At 47.4% G+C, this 15,803-nt stretch overlaps 1 protein-coding gene across 5 annotated transcripts in view; it reads left to right on the forward strand.

The window, feature by feature from the left end:
• gukh (NHS actin remodeling regulator GUK-holder) overlaps positions 1-15,803 on the forward strand; it is a 70,861-nt gene that overhangs the window by 1,729 nt on the left and 53,329 nt on the right. The gene's annotated exons all lie outside the window — the stretch shown is intronic.

Here is a 15,803-nt window from a genome sequence, read left to right on the forward strand (position 1 = left end):
GCATCCTTTCGTTATAAATTAAACTTAAGTTAAATTATATTTCGATGGTACTGTACAAATATCGAAACGATCGGGAGGAAACAAAATCATAGTTTTCTTCGAACTTGGACCCTAAGTGACTGGGTAGCCAGGTTTCGAGCTAATTAGAAATAAAAATATCGCACCGTGGGGCGCGAGACAAGCGGTCCTTTGTCAGCGATCTCTGAGAACGGGAGACCCCTCGGAAAGTCGGTGCAGCAGGTAAAAGTAACGCTCTGGCAGATAAAGGAATTCTTCTCGCGCTTGTTCGAGAACGCGGAGATATACGAAGAACGAACACGTCGACGTTGCGCCGGGTGAGAAAGGAAACCTTCCTAAATGGAGCAAGAAATCGAATCGACGGTTTACGGAAACGCGTAACGGTTTCGCACGCGCGAACAGCGCGTAGGATCGAAGATAAAAATAATAAAGATCGTTAAAAATCTGAACGAAAACCGACGAGTGCACCGGACGTATTTTAGTCCGTAATTTTTAACTTTTCTCGTTTCGCGTACAATTAACCGAGGAGCTCGTAAAATAGAAAAAATTGCCTCCTACATACCTAATAACCCGACAACTCGTCGTCGGGCGTTTTTCTAAGTTCATTCGTAAGTAAGTTCATTCGTAACGTGCAAAGTCTCCCCGATTCTTCTTTCGTTTTTATTTCAATCGTTGGATGCCATTTCGATGCTTCGGTTGCGAAAAACCCGATAAAGTGGCTTCGCCTTAACATTTCGAGTCTGTTCGCTGGAAGCGTTTAACGTTCCTCCCGAGTCGACCGTGCACAGAGTGCGCGCGCGCGCGCGCGTGTTAGCAAACTGGTATTTGCACTGGAGATTCTTGGAATCTCGCGAAACCGCCTGTGAAATCGATCTCCCGATTGGACCGTCGTCGCTGTTCGCCGATTCGTTCGGTCTCGAGGGCGTCCCGCGTGTCTGGCCACGAAAAGCCTTTTCAAGGGATGCGCCGGATATGCGCCTAAACGCGACCGATAAATGCGCGATCGATCGAAACGCGTCCGTCGAATAATGCGCGCGTTCGTCGGGAGAATACGCTTGGAATTCGCATCGATGTACGAACGAGTTTGGAATCGCGGTTGAATATCAGATTTTTTACGATTCGAATCGCTAATTTCTAAGCAATAAAAAGAAATATAACCGTTTACCCACCGATGGGGTCGATGCGGCGACGCTAAATTATTATCTTTTATTTCGATTCGACTTTGCGCGACGGAATCGCAATTTTGTGCCAAGAGTTAAGAGTCGAGCGAGCGGTGTTATCGTAACGGCGAAACCGAAAAGAGAATACGGAATTTTTCGACGAGCGAAATCGTTCTGCGAGGAACGTTGGCAGCAGCACCGACGGCAAGGGGGACGAAGGGTATATCCGTGGAGACCCACGTTACGTGGAAAACGGTCCGGGGTTACCTGGCGCGCGTACCGTGGGAAACGATTCTCTCGACGCTGAAAGCGAGTTTCACCCGTGGACCAAGGATTAGCTGCCGCCGATGCTGGACCGTTAAAAAGACGCCCTTGTTCCGATCCCGCTCGGCTCCGGGATAAGATGGCCGAGGTTCCGCCAGATAAAAATACGTCTTGCCGATGGCGTCCGCGCGACGCCTTTCGATCCGAAGCTCGCAGCGAAATATACGTATAATTAATTATCGGCAGTTCCGCGTAACCTTGACACGGCATAGCACTGTACCGGTACCATGGTACGCTTTGCAATCGATATCTTGGAAAAGATGAGAACGAAAGAAGACAAGGATGTGCACGGTACCGTCCGACCGAACGTGATTCGAGATTCGACGCGAACGAGCCTCGCGTTCGACGCGTTTTCGAATCGTTCGCGAATCGCGAAATTATTTTACTCGCGAACTTTTCATCGATAACCAAGTTCGTGCGAGAAACGACATTTCGATTTTAATATGTCGATGATCGTTCGCGAGATATCGCGTACACGGTGGTGTAATAAAATGCGAGATACGTCGAACAGATAAGAAAGTTGAAAGACGCTAAAAGGTGAAAGCAAACGCGAACGCGATAAGTTGACTCGTGTTTTCCGGTTAACAAGTTAGACAGAATTTGTTGCACCGCGGGTATCGGATCGATACAGGTGCCGTCTAATTAGTCGTTACAAGATTTCTTCCCCGCGGGAATCGCGTTCTCGGTCGGCTCTTTCGGCGCGGCGTCTCTCGTTTCCTCGGCCATCGCGGACCTCTGGGAACGATAAAACTCGCGCGATCGGTTTTTACAAACGATCGTGCGATTTCGCGAAATCGGCGATCCCCCGTGGTCGTAATTCGGTTTTACCAGCCGAAATTGCTGCAGGAAACGTTTAACGCGAGGCGAGTCGTATTCTACGGACGGATTTGTCTGGAATTCCAAAGTTCCGGCGAGTCCTTTATTGGAATTTTATACGCGAGCAGTAAATTGCGTATATATGAAGATTATGCGTATATATGTATCGCGTTTTACAGGACGAAACACGATGAAACAGAGGTCGCGATAAAAGTAAAAAATATTTTTACAATACTCCGATGCGGTAAGTTTCTACAGATTTCAAGGCAGCTTCGCTCGAACGACTCGACGATAAAATCTTATCGACGCGGATAACGAGCCGCGGTGTAGCTTCTGTTATTTTATACAAATATTCGTCTTTCGGATAAAATTCAATTAAATCTAAATAAAATCCCATATTCTTCGGAGCCTGCATGAATTTTTTATTTCCGACGACCCTGCTCCAAAAATCGCTCGGCGCGCGATAAAAGATATCTCTTGCTAAAAAATTGTTACAAGCTGTACGCGATGTACGAACTTTTAAACAAGGTATCGCTTTAGCAAGAAGAGTTCAACATTTTTTTATATTAGAAAAGATTCGTAAAGATTAGGAGTTCTCAAATTTTGCTCACCACGGTTGACGCGATGTTTCGATAGCAATTGAAACTATTTTTCGCGAGCGAAAGATTTTGTTGGAACCACTTGGGTATAATTATCTTACTCGGATGCTCTCCGAAGCGTTCTTTCGTGGCTCTCGTCGAGTCGAGTCGAGTCGAGTCGAACCGAAGGAAACACTGTTTTCACGTTCCGCAACGTTTCAGGCGTGCTCTGCCCTCGAAATCTGATCGCTGTATGTCATCTTCTCCCACTTTCGCGTCTTCGATCGTCGTTCCCTACTTACGTATCTTGCTCCAAATTGTCAGCTTCGACGCTGTGCACGATCGAGCACCCTCGGTCTCGATTTCCATTCGAAATGCAGCCTTTCGTTTAAAGGCGACATAGAACTTTGGAATTTCTGCAAGAATTATGCATCGTTATTGGCGTAAAAAGGATAAATGAAAAATCAAAATCGATCGTTCTCGCTTCGCGCATCGATAACGTAGCGGTCTAAGTTCGATCGAGCAGAAGCAAGTGTACCGGAAACGTTCTCTGTTTAGAATTTTTCTTACGATTGTATTATCCTCGCGGATGAGAGAATAAATAATTAGCGGCAGTCTCACGATGTAGACGGTAGAGTTAGCGACGGTAGACTCGTTGTTTAAATTGTCAGAAACTAGATGGTCGAATAACGATGTTTATACCCCGGAGCGAAACGGCCCGAGCTCCACTCTCCGAGTCGTTAATTTTGAAAGTATTATCCTAATAGAGCGTGTTTCGATCGAAAGACGCCGATCGGAATCGAAGACGTTTAGCTGCGGAAGGGCTGGCAGGAACGAGAAGGAATTTCTAATCGGAGGTGGTCGGCGGAATGCTATAGAAGTAATAAACCTCCGATTCTGACCTTGAAGACATTCTTGCGCCTGACTGTACATACCTGTCCAGTCAGCTGTCTGTTCCAGACGATCTTCCAAAGAGACCTACAGGACTCGTCTCGACTCGAGTCGACTCGAACGATCCCTCGGGGTTAGGGCCCCCGATAGGAGGAAGAAGCCTCAGCTGTTTGCCAATGGAAGCCGTAGGATTCTTTCTACTATGTCTACCTCGACCCGCAGGCTGCTCCGTGGCGCAACAGCGAACAGAAACGCCGTCGGCTGTTACTGGATACAGTCGCGTACGCTAGGGGAGGGCCCTAATACGTATCTTATCAGTTTCTTTGGAGTTCGCGCTCCACGGGTCGGCTTTGACCCGGGAATTCAATTTCTACCGATCGATTTTTTAAGGATTCGAAACAACGCCCCCAGCTTTTTCTATTCCTCGACCGTAAAACATCGTGAATCGTGCGAAAAACTCGTGGACAACTTCGGCAAGGACGGAAAATGTTCTGGAACTTTTCAACAGGTTCCGTTTACGGACCCTTTTTCTCAAAAAAGTCCTTCGAGTTCCAACGAGAATACGTAAGAAGTTTTTGGTCGAACAGAATTTATGAGATGCGGACACAAATGTTTTTTTTTTTCTTCAAAAGTCATCGGTATCTTCGTCACCGTTCCTCCCGTTTTACTCGTCTCGTGCCCTCAAATTCGACTTTCGAATTTTCTTACCTCGATACACGATCGTTCCATCGACTTTAAACACTCGAGTGGTTTTAAATACTCGAGTGGCTCGAAATACTCGAGCGGCTTTAAATTCACAATGCGCTCCTTGCATCGGGTTACCGTTGCCAACGAGAAGCAACGGAGTTTCGTGGAATTATGTGCGACGAATCGAAACGATGAATCGGGTGTAGAAGACGCGGTGGACGACGTTAACCCGAGTTCGCATCGATTACGCGAAATTATCGAATAGCGTCGATCTCTAAATCCGGTATCCGCGACACACGGTTCGATGGAATCTCTGGGGGAAAACGGACGAGGTTCTCGCAGACGTTGACGCGAGAAGAAATGGAACGGCACGCTTGGACGAAACGGAAATAGAAAGTTCCTGGGAAACTGGTGTAACGGATAGCGAATGCGACTGCCGAGAATGTAGAAGTTGTCTAGTAGGCTTCGTTTAACTCTCCGCGTCGAAGCTGCGCGTACCTTTAACCCCTCGGCCGCGGGGAGTCGAACGCGTGCAAACGCGCCGAAGAGATCTCGAGCATTTTCACACTCGACCGATTACGAAAGGAAGCCGGGACCGATCCACTTTCGAGATTTCGTAGCTTCTTTCGCGATCGGGAGCGGAGCAACGTCGTTCGGTCTCCGAGCGAGTTACGGGCCAATAAAAATTGTTATTTTTATACCTTTCGCTCGTCGGCGCTAAAACCGCGAGACGTCTGTTTCTACACGCCACCTTTTAGCGAGAGATTTATAGACGTTGCAACGACCCAAGCGCCGTTTTCCGATGGATCCAAATTCGTAACGTTGGATCGCGCGGAGAGATCGCCGACACTTTCGCGCGAAGCGAATTGTTGTTTCTGTTGTTACGCCGCACTGTTTCCGTTCGCTCTAGACAAAGAGACATACTTAATTTCAATTATCGATATCGCATACTGCGGTGCGCGTATCGTATTTTTATATTTATAACAGGGTCGAACGAATAAAACCGCCATTCGAACAGCGCGGTAGAAGTATAACGAAAACGTACGCGATGTTTTAGATACGGTTCGTCCATGAGAAAAATGTTGAAAGATCGCTATTCTCTATCGAGAGAAATAGAAATTCTCCCCCTGGAAGGGTATAGGCTAGAATCGTTGGGAGTACGAAGCGATTCTTCGCTCTTTTCTTCCGTGGACCGAAGCAGTTTGGGTCGCCGAGGGGCTCTCGGCTGCTCGATTCGGCAGTTTGAAAAGTCGGCTGGTCGACGAGTCGGCCTCTCGAACAATATGCGTTCCGAGAACAATCGAACAAGGCGTGCTTGGCGAGCGACGTTTCAAGCGGCGAGCGCGCATACGTATATCTTTAAACGATTCTTCCGTTTCGTTCGAAGACCGCGTCTTTTCGCGTCGCTGCGATCCGAGGGGAAAATCGGCGAAGGCTGTTAGCGACTCGATGCTAACCGACCGATCGCGATTATCGTCGAAAGAGACTCGCTCGTCGCGAGTTAGAACTTCTTTCTCGCGTCTAGAATCGAGAAAATTTGATTTCCGCTCGCGTACGCGGCTCCGGCCCGGTCGGATTCGTTCCAACGCTTTTTCGAGGAGAACGCGTTCCGGTTCAAAGTATCGTACAATTTTGCACGGTCCAGCCTGAATCGTCGAGCGCGTCGTATTTTCCAACCGGGTAACAGAGAAGAGAAAGACGGAGAAGGTCCGAACGATCGCACCGTCGAACGGAATGCCCCGTTAAAGCGGTGCAATTTCTGCGTCCGGTGGTGTACGATGCAACTTGCTCCACGATCGTACCGGAGCTCCATTAAAGTTGGAATTGTCAGGTGGGTGGCTTTCCTTGGGAGAAATCGGTTCATTGTGCGGGATCGACGTTGTTTTACGATCGAGCCACGCAATAAGTTAGGCTCGCGCAAATGCGACTCCGCCGGCCTGGCGGGAAACACGTTGGCGCGGAGCAAAGGGTTCCGAAGAGTTCGTTACCGAGGCCGGGTTCGGGCGGGGAAGAAACTCGTCGACCTTATCGAGGCATCCTCGATTACCATTACTCGCGCGCCGGGACATAATATCACGTTTTATCGGGCATCGGTGCTCTCCGCGTGGCCTTGCTCGCGTTACACCCTTACCTTTCCCGCGAACTTTCGCGACGACGCTGCTTCGATCCAATTAGATGCACCCGCGCCGATCGATTTTTTCGCGTCTCCCGAGTTTTCCGCGGCGAGGTTCCTCTTTCGCTCCGTTCGACGCGCCCGAAGGATGTTCGAGCCGCGCGACTGCTCGGCGCGGGTCGAGCAAACGGATCCTTGTTTGCAGAATATACGTTATTGCTGGGAAAACAAACCCTGTTCTTCGACGAGAACGAAGGAACGTCCGAGCATCGCTAATTCGGGTGTAGATTTTTCAAGGATCGACCCCGCAAATATTTTCTATGCCAAACTCAAAGACGGCCGCCGCGTATTTAAACGTTTGAAAACGCTGTTTTTTCCAACTGTTAAATAAGAAAAACGTTATCGCGGCACTTGCGCGTTCTCTTGCATTTTTTTTCTCTATCTAAGATCGTGTCGTTACGGTTGCAACGAATTATTGGAAAATATTAAAAAGGAATTACGTTTAAAAGTGGAGTTGAAGAAGAAAAGGGGATAGTTTACGAGAACCAAATTTCTAATTCCGGAAACTCGACTGTAAGCGAGTCACGCAGGCCCCGATAGGAACGTACGGACGTTCTCCTGGAAATGGCAGTGCGGTACCTCTACAGGTACCGAGCTCGACCCCAACGATAAATCCATAAATCTCTCTTTTAAGGTCCTCGCATTTGGAGAGGTCTCGTGATAATCGAATCGCCGTTGAGAATAGAACGGTAGAAAATGTTTTGAGGAAATTCAAATAACTTCGCCACCCCTAAGGACTTTGGAAATATACAATGGCCGATGAAGGACCCTAATAAAAACGGTACTGTTCAGGTTAACCGCAGCGCGCACCCTATTGTATATATAGCCTATACATACATATACAGTTTGGTGTTAATAAAGACACCGATACTGCTACACGGTACGACTCGATTTATTTGCGTTAAATTTGATAAATATAAGTTTTAAAGGCTCGTAATACGATCGATTCGTCGTTCGATGCTCTCAGAGCCATTATTTCGTTAAACGTCGTTCGTCCGGTACAGTATTTTTGTTACGAGACAAAATTGGGAAAAACATAAGAGAAAATTAAAAATATTAGATAGAATCGACTCGTTCGGATACGAGCAACGCCAAATATTTGCGCGGAAAAGCATCCAATTATGCGAATGATACAGTTACGCGAGCTTCGTGTCCCCCGAGGGGTGCGCACAAATGAAATTCTACCGTGCGCGTACACTCCCGTCGAAAAGTATTCCGTCTCTCGATTAATTACAGCCAATACGCGCGTATCGGTATTGAAATCGTGGCGAACGAATCGGAGGCCGTTTCGAGACGCGAGCCGATACGAGCTTGCCATGGACGAAATAATAAAGTTGGTCGAGTTGGTACGGAAAAATTCCGTTCGGAGCTCGTTTTAGACGACCAACCTTGCCTCCGAGACTTAACGAGTCTGGAAAGTCACCAACTCCATACGTGTCGCGCTGTTGCCGTTCGCTTTTGTTCTCGTACGCAAGGGTTCGAAGTTAAGCGAATAATCCCGTGTTCTGGGTTCCATGTATGGAACGGAGTGATTTAAAGCTACTCGAGCCTCCAACTTTTATTAAAATCTTTCTTGTTCGACGCTCGAACGGAGGATCTTTTTCGGAAAAGGATAACTCTGCACGCTTAGGATCGTTTACAATTTCATTTATCATTTTTGCTCGCCATGTTTTTAAAGAATTTAGATAATTATTAAAAACTAGTTAGGAACTTTCCGTCTTTTTCTCGAACTATTTTCTGCGTTTTCAAGATAGCTCGGGTGCATATTTTTACATAATCCCTACGCGTAGGGTGTAAAAGAACTTCGAAGAAAAAATCCTGTCAAAGTTGAAAACCAAGGTTGTGCGAACCGAGGGGTTTCCTTGCAAGCGTAATTCAAACGTTCGAGAACACGATAAGAGCGCGTACTCGCGATCATCGAACGTAACGACGCTCGATGATGAAGAGGTTGAAAAAAACCTCTTACGTTTAATTGGCGATCTGTGTAATGAGCTTCGACGGATTTATGCCACTCGCGAGTCCCGGACATCTACTCCCCCCTGCGCGACCCTTTGTCGCAGAAGGAGTTCGAGGGCTTCGCTGTTCATTTGGAACGGCAAACAGTCCGCTCTTTCGATGCTCGCGGGCGGAAGATTTAGATTTATTCGACCGTCGGTATTCTCTGCGATAACGAGACGAAAAGTTTCGCGTAATAACATTTCCGACGACCTTGGAATTTATTCCGACGAGTAATCGAAAGGGGTCTTGAAAAAACAGTGGAACATCGATTACCTAATCGGAGAAATCCGAGCGTTTGGATGATAGAACGGTGACACGGCATTTTGGAAACCCGTTGACCGAAAAACGGGTTCGAGTTATCCTCTACATTTTTCTAGCCGGGTCTCGGTTAACCTCGATTCCTTGGGAGTTCGCTTATGCTGGATCTCGACGTTCCGTCACGATTTATCTTTCGCCGAGACGAGTCGGTGGATCGTAAACAGAAATCTTTGAAGAAAACGGGGTCGTTACACGGCCGGGATAATCGAGCGATAACCCAATGTCTACGGTGTGGCTGTTGGGCAGCGAATAATGCGCTGGTTCACAGAGAGATACGTACCGCATCGTTTTTGCGTATTGCACAAAATTGATCGAACCAGCGATACGATAAATACGATACGATACTTTTCCAATCTTTGAAAGGTATGTAACCCTTCGACGACGAAATTGGACCACCGGGAGAAACGTTTGCCCGTTTCTCGCTCTTCGTCTAGGAGCGAGGGGGTCGAAGGTCGCGAGATCGCTCCGCGGAAGGATACAGGTGAGCGATACCGCTTAATAACAGGCACGGGATGCGAGAGCAGGTGTGCGAGTTTAATGCGATTAATAGCGTAACCAATGTTAGGGTTTCTTGCGTACGCTCCGTGACCCGTTTCTCGTCGACCGATTAACATTTTTGCGGTTCGTGCGAGAGACGCTAGGGAAAAATATCTCGCGCGAAACTGACTAATTACTCCGTTGAGTAATTGCAACGCGATACGTTGCAGTTGCGTTATTATCGCATCGTTGGCACTTGGTGTTATACTCTGCACACAATTTGCTCGCGTTGCCCGCGCACGAAAATAAATCACGATCGCGAGAGTATCCTTTAGCTTTTATTTTCCAAGAAATCTTTTAGGACGCTATAATTCGAGGGTTCTCAGGAGCGTGGACGCTTTTCGAAATGCTCGCAAACTATTGGAAACTATCGATAGTTCTGATCCAACGCTTGGTATACCCGGGTGTCACCGGTTGTTCAAGAACACAAGGGTTAACGGGCGCGAGAAAATTACTTCCGAGAATTTTTCGCTAGAAGGAAGTGGCTCTCGTTCGAATCTCCCCGACTGGCTCGACGGCGAGGCTCGCTCCCCGCGAGCTTCGGGTTAAACGCGGAAAGGAAAAGTTCTATTCGGCGCACGTGTCCACGATCTCGAGCAGGTTAAAATTAAACGAGTGCCGTGTCCCTCTTGGGTCTTGGGCCGTTTCTCCCTCTCGCCGGAACTCGGGAGACTCCCTTCCACACAGCTGCCAGCCGGAAGTGGGCTGCGAGCATCTGTGGAGGAGAAAAAAAGAACGCGTCACGAGCGAATGAAGTAGACACTTCGAAGGGGTGAGAGTTAACAAACCGTTGCGCACCGAACGTGGCCCACTTTCATTCTCGTTGCTGTCGTTATTATATTTCTCGGCGGGGCTCTCCTTTTCGTTTCCACCGTAAGATTTATGGGGGACCCGGCCCCCGGTCGCGGGAAACCGACGGAAACACCGGATGTTGCACGCGCGCGCCCTCGAAGCGCGAGCTGCTCGTCGAGACGCACGGGAAATCGTTTTCGAATCGATGAAATACCAACGACGCACGGTGCGGGGCATAAAAAGTCGTTTTTATGAAAATCTACGATTTCTCGTACCGTTCGGAGCGGCCTATCTCCGAGTCACTCTAAACTGTTCGTATTATTCTCGCGGTTGTTTCATTTATTTTTATTAAACGAAGGGGTACTTAAATTATGCGAGAGCACGCTTTTCTATAGCCCATATTTTTTGAGTTACATCCAATTGCACGCGTCCAATTTTTATTTCATTTTTTTTATCGCGAGTGCCGCAAAGGATGCTCGTCCGGGTCTGGGTTCGTTGCACGCGCAACCACCGATCCGCGGATCCTAAAGAATCGTCCGCCGCGACGTACGCGCGACGCGGTCGAACCCATCGAACGCGCATACCTCGCAGTCGACGCACGTAGCCGGACACCGCGTATATTGTCGCGCGTTCTTTCGGGCCCGTGTAACAGAGGGAGAAGAGGCTGCAGGTGAGCGAGTTTGCGCGGGCCGAACGATCCGCAGGAACGCGTACGGTGGATGTAAATATCGGTGGACGCGTGTACGTGTGTCGGCGTATAGATGCATACATAGGTTCGTACACGGGTCGAGTTATCAGTCGTTTCCCTCGAGCAACGGGCCAAGAGCACCTGCTGCCAGGTACACGTCGGGAATAGAGTCAACGTACGGTGCTCGACCACGCGAAACCACTTTCAACGTTGCATTCCTGACACGGTGTGCCGCCGTGCAACACACGTGCTCGTTTTTTCACTCGTTAAGTTCAGGCGTGTCACGGCTCCTTTGATATTTTCCACTCCCGCGTTCGTTCGGCTCGTTAACCCTGCGGAGGCCGCGTTCCGAAACGTTTGTTCTGGGTCGCGCCGCGTTAATGAATTTCTGCGCGGGATACGCGGGAAAATCACGGTGGTAAAAAATTGTTCCAACCGGTACATCGATCGCTGTCGTATCTCGCCGAGATACAGCCGCTTGAACGAAATTTTGCATACTTCGAGCACGCTTTTATTCGCTTCGGGAGGACCCGATGGATCGGATCGTTTGCTCCGCCTTTGGTTCGTTTCCTGACACGATCAACTTTATATTTATCCGTCGAGACGTACCACATTTTCGTATTCTAATGTATCGAAATGAAAAATATATAATTATCAAATATAGCATATCTACCGCGTTAACTTGTCGATTTATCAATGACCCATTTTAACGATGCTTCGGTATCAATATTTTCTGCTCGAGTACAGGTCCGCGATATTCGCGCAGGAGCGGATAAAACTAGCTCAGGTAGTGCAGCTTATCTTCGGCTTATCTCCGGTTTATCGTTAGCTTATCGTAATGGAAAAGCATTAATCTTTTGCCCATTCGATCGTCACCTAATATTTCGCTCATCTCGTTCTATCGAGCCAATCGTTTTTCCTCGCACATCGTCCGTGCGTATGTAATTCACGCGCGTTTATATATTTATAAAGTCCGTGTAGCATTTTTGTATTTTTCATCGCACAGAATCTGTCGATTCGCTGGAAAAATTACATCTTTGTTCTAAAAATACAGCATCGTTTCAATTTTCGTTACAGGCTCGGTTAAGAAAGTTGAGAAATCATCGTTTTTTTAATCTATTTTTCCGTTACTCCAACCAATTGCAATTTTAACAAAACTGTCATTGTCCGGCAAACTAGTCTCTCCAACGTGTTAAGAAAATGCCAGTCGTTTCGTTCCGACGCGTTCATGCAATATCGCGAGTTAGCAATCTCGTCGGAACGATCGCTCCATCGATTCCGATGCAGGCTGGCGCGTCGCGAACGCATCAAATTCGCAGCCTAATATCGAGCGAGTCGCTCGAAGGAGCGACGAGTGGGAAACGCGTAACCAATTCGAGCGTAGCCCGAATTGACACGAGTTGTCGCGGGCACGAGGGAGCGCAATTGTCCGCGGACGATGAAAGCGATCGAACGTCGGCCTCTTCAGCTCGCAAGGTAATAGGACTTTTATTCGCTGTGAATGAAACGTCTGTCGCCCACGACAATACTGTTACACGGCTCGCTGGGAACACGTTCGCGACCGTTTCCAACTCTCCGCCCGCACACGGGACACATAATACGTGTCCAGAGATAATTACCGCGCGCGTGTCGATCCACATTCGCTGCGTTTCACTTTCCGGTAGTCAGCGATTCCCGTTCTCCGAATAAGTTAGCGTTATAGTTTCAGCCAGGGTTTGTAAACGAGCGCAGAGTTGACCGATGCGTTGCTCCAAACGGTAGAGACAGCCTGTTTTATTCTGCTTTACGCTATCCTAATTTTATTTGCCGGACCTATCGAGGTTTACGTTCGAAATATTATTCATATTTTCAAACGGAATAACTTTTTTAAGATTGGCCTAAACGACTTGACCGCGATTCGTTGGAATGAGAAAAAAAAGAACGACAAAATTATGTCTTTGCTATAAAATATTTACTTCTTCCAACAAATGTGGGACATTTTCGCATTCAATTTTCTCGTTAGTTCAATCCCTCGATATTTTTCGGTATTTTTGATCGTTTTCTTGTATTTTCTGCATTCAGGACAGCGACGGCGTGTATTTCCGTTCCGCAGCGATGTTAATATTAGAGAATTTTGAACGATACATCCGTGGAATATCGTGGAAAAGTTTCGACGATCTGTACTTTACATTCTGGGGCGTTCGCGGTGACAACCGACTGGCAGGTGGTTAGATTTTCCGGGTTTGATTGTCGTTGATTGTCATCGGGTTCGCACAATTCAAAGATGTCACGTGTCCGTTCTCACAGGCATCCATCTGCCATTTTACGATCCATGGCATCATTGCCACATGTTACATATTTAATCGAAGACTATTAAACCGATTCCACAAGACGCAGGATCCTTTGTCCCTAATTTTCAATGGATTTCGTTTCATTGTGCCTATGTACGATACAGCGAACCGTGTCGAAACGAATTGAATTCGCTGGAAAGTTGCCTCGGCTTCTTTGGAGTTGTCTCTTGGTATCGTGATTCATGCATATATACATACGTACAAAAAATTTTTATCGTACAGCAAATATGTTACGAGTTATTCGATCTCGTCGTGTTACGAGACTTGCCCTCTATATACACACGCGTGTATCCCATCGAATGCGAGGTCGCGTGCTCTTATAATTTTATAAATTATTTAACGATGCCCCCCGTTATTTTTCGAAAATAATTTAAGACGATAACCCTCCGATAATCGTTCAAATAATACCATCGTTAATTTTGATTAGAATTCTCTGGTGCCCCATCGTGGCACTACTCGTAATTCTATGAGAAAAAATTCATTCCTCGCGTAGCTCGAATTATCTAGCAATTTATCTTTCAAGCATTACAGTATTTACATTATTTGTTTCTTTCTCACCGACAACGAGACGACTGTTTCACACGCGTCGACGTAGTCTAATTGGATCTCGTTACTAGACTCGTTTCTGTGCAAAATAAAAACTTCTCGCTTCGATTGCAAAAAATTGGAATGCCACAGATTTTCTTTCTCAATAGATTATAGGTTATAATAGACTACGCAATGGAATAGAATCAATAGATTATAATTGTAGCGATTTTTATTGCAATATTTGTCCGAGGTAACCAAGGCATCGAACAAATAAACGTATCTTCGCAGTTTTAATAATCGTAAATCAAAAAATGCGATCGCTCGCGCGAATCCAGCGTTGAACCAGCTTTCGACCCGAGAGTCCAATCTTTTCCCAATAAAACTTGATTTCCGCGGCACTTAACGGGGTTGATTACTGTACGACTATCGCGCGGCACATGCTCGATGAATGGGACCCCGGAGCAGAACGAGATCGCGCGTTCGACGCAACGCCGCTCGACGGACGTTCGATTGTGCGTCTCGCGAAAAATGGAGAGAAAAAGAAGGAAAGGAACTGCCTCGTCATCCGGCTGTAGCACGGAGCACGCATTGCGTACCGGCTGGCAGAAATGTATCGCACTGGAACATAATGCGATAATCGTTCAGGTAAAGAAACGCGAACAGATGTTGGACAGTCCTTTGTGGCGCTGCCTTTGAAGAGTCGATCGGATCGCTGCCCGGAAATTATGCGGTTTCGGCGCGCGAGTGACCTCGCATGAAAGGGACTTAATTCGCCGATGAATGAACGCGGGATTACGACGGTTGGCTTTGTTTTACCAATCAGGTCCGTTACCGCTCCTCTATCTCCCTCTGTTTGTCTTCCGTGTCAACGAACTCGAGACTTCGACTGCGAGCGAACATCGACGTTTATCTCTTCCAGGTACTTTGCTTCGTCGGACACGGTTGCGTCTCCGTGTCGCGTTGTTGTCGACAACGTTGCTTCATCGACGGCGAAGAAAAGCGATTTTCCGAAATATTTGTCGGATAAAATTTTATTCGAACGATGCCGTCTCTGTTGCGCGAAAGCTACGGTACAGATCGAAGGAACGAAATTTCGACGGTACAGCTTCGCGACGCCTAACCTTCGATCGTCCAATGGAAAAACCATGCGTACGGTATCCGATTTTCGTGGTACGATATCGAGCGTCGATCGAGGCGAAGGTGTATTTCAATTCTCCAAAATGCTCGGTTTCTTGCTGCCGCATACCGAGCAATTCGAGCCAGTACTTTTCGAGGCACGCAACGATTACACGGCGAAGATTACGTCGCTCGATGATCGTACCGGCCGTTTACGGACATCCTGTGCTATCCCAAGCGTAGATAAAGTATCTGCCGCGAAAGGGGCAAGTGTGCAGAACATAATCCACCGTGACCGACGTTACCCTGTGTGTCAGAAAGTGTGCGGCGTCGCGTTATATCTGTCAGCGAATTCGACTCGCCTGCACGGAGCGAACCTATCTGGCCGGACGATTTTCAAGCGTTTCGCGATAAGCCGGTAGTCTGCTATTTACAACGGTAGAACCGGGATTATCGGAATGCCAATCGCAACGACGGAGCGAATAGCAACGTATGAAGCTGTTTCGTAGACTTCGTTCAACGTTACGCCGCCCCGTTGACAAATGCTAATTTTATTTTGGTCTCTTATTATTTTTAGCTGCGAAAGTACACCGGAAAGGTTCGATCGAACGCTATCAAATCTATATAAAACTACGTTGTTGGAACGAATTCCTTCTCTCCGTTAACTAAATATCGTTGACTCGATCGTCGAGGTAATCGATCGCATTTCGTACGAATTATTCGAATTAAATCGTGCTCGTTTCCGCAACCAGGCGGTTTTTAATGACCCAGTCGCGTTTTACGCGAGCATCGAGGGTTGTCTTATCGTGCGAACTTCGCGTAGAAACTTGGTAAGCGGCGGAATTATAC

Source organism: Megalopta genalis, chromosome 6 (assembly GCF_051020955.1).
Source record: "Megalopta genalis isolate 19385.01 chromosome 6, iyMegGena1_principal, whole genome shotgun sequence".
NCBI classification, from domain to species: Eukaryota; Metazoa; Arthropoda; class Insecta; order Hymenoptera; family Halictidae; genus Megalopta; species Megalopta genalis.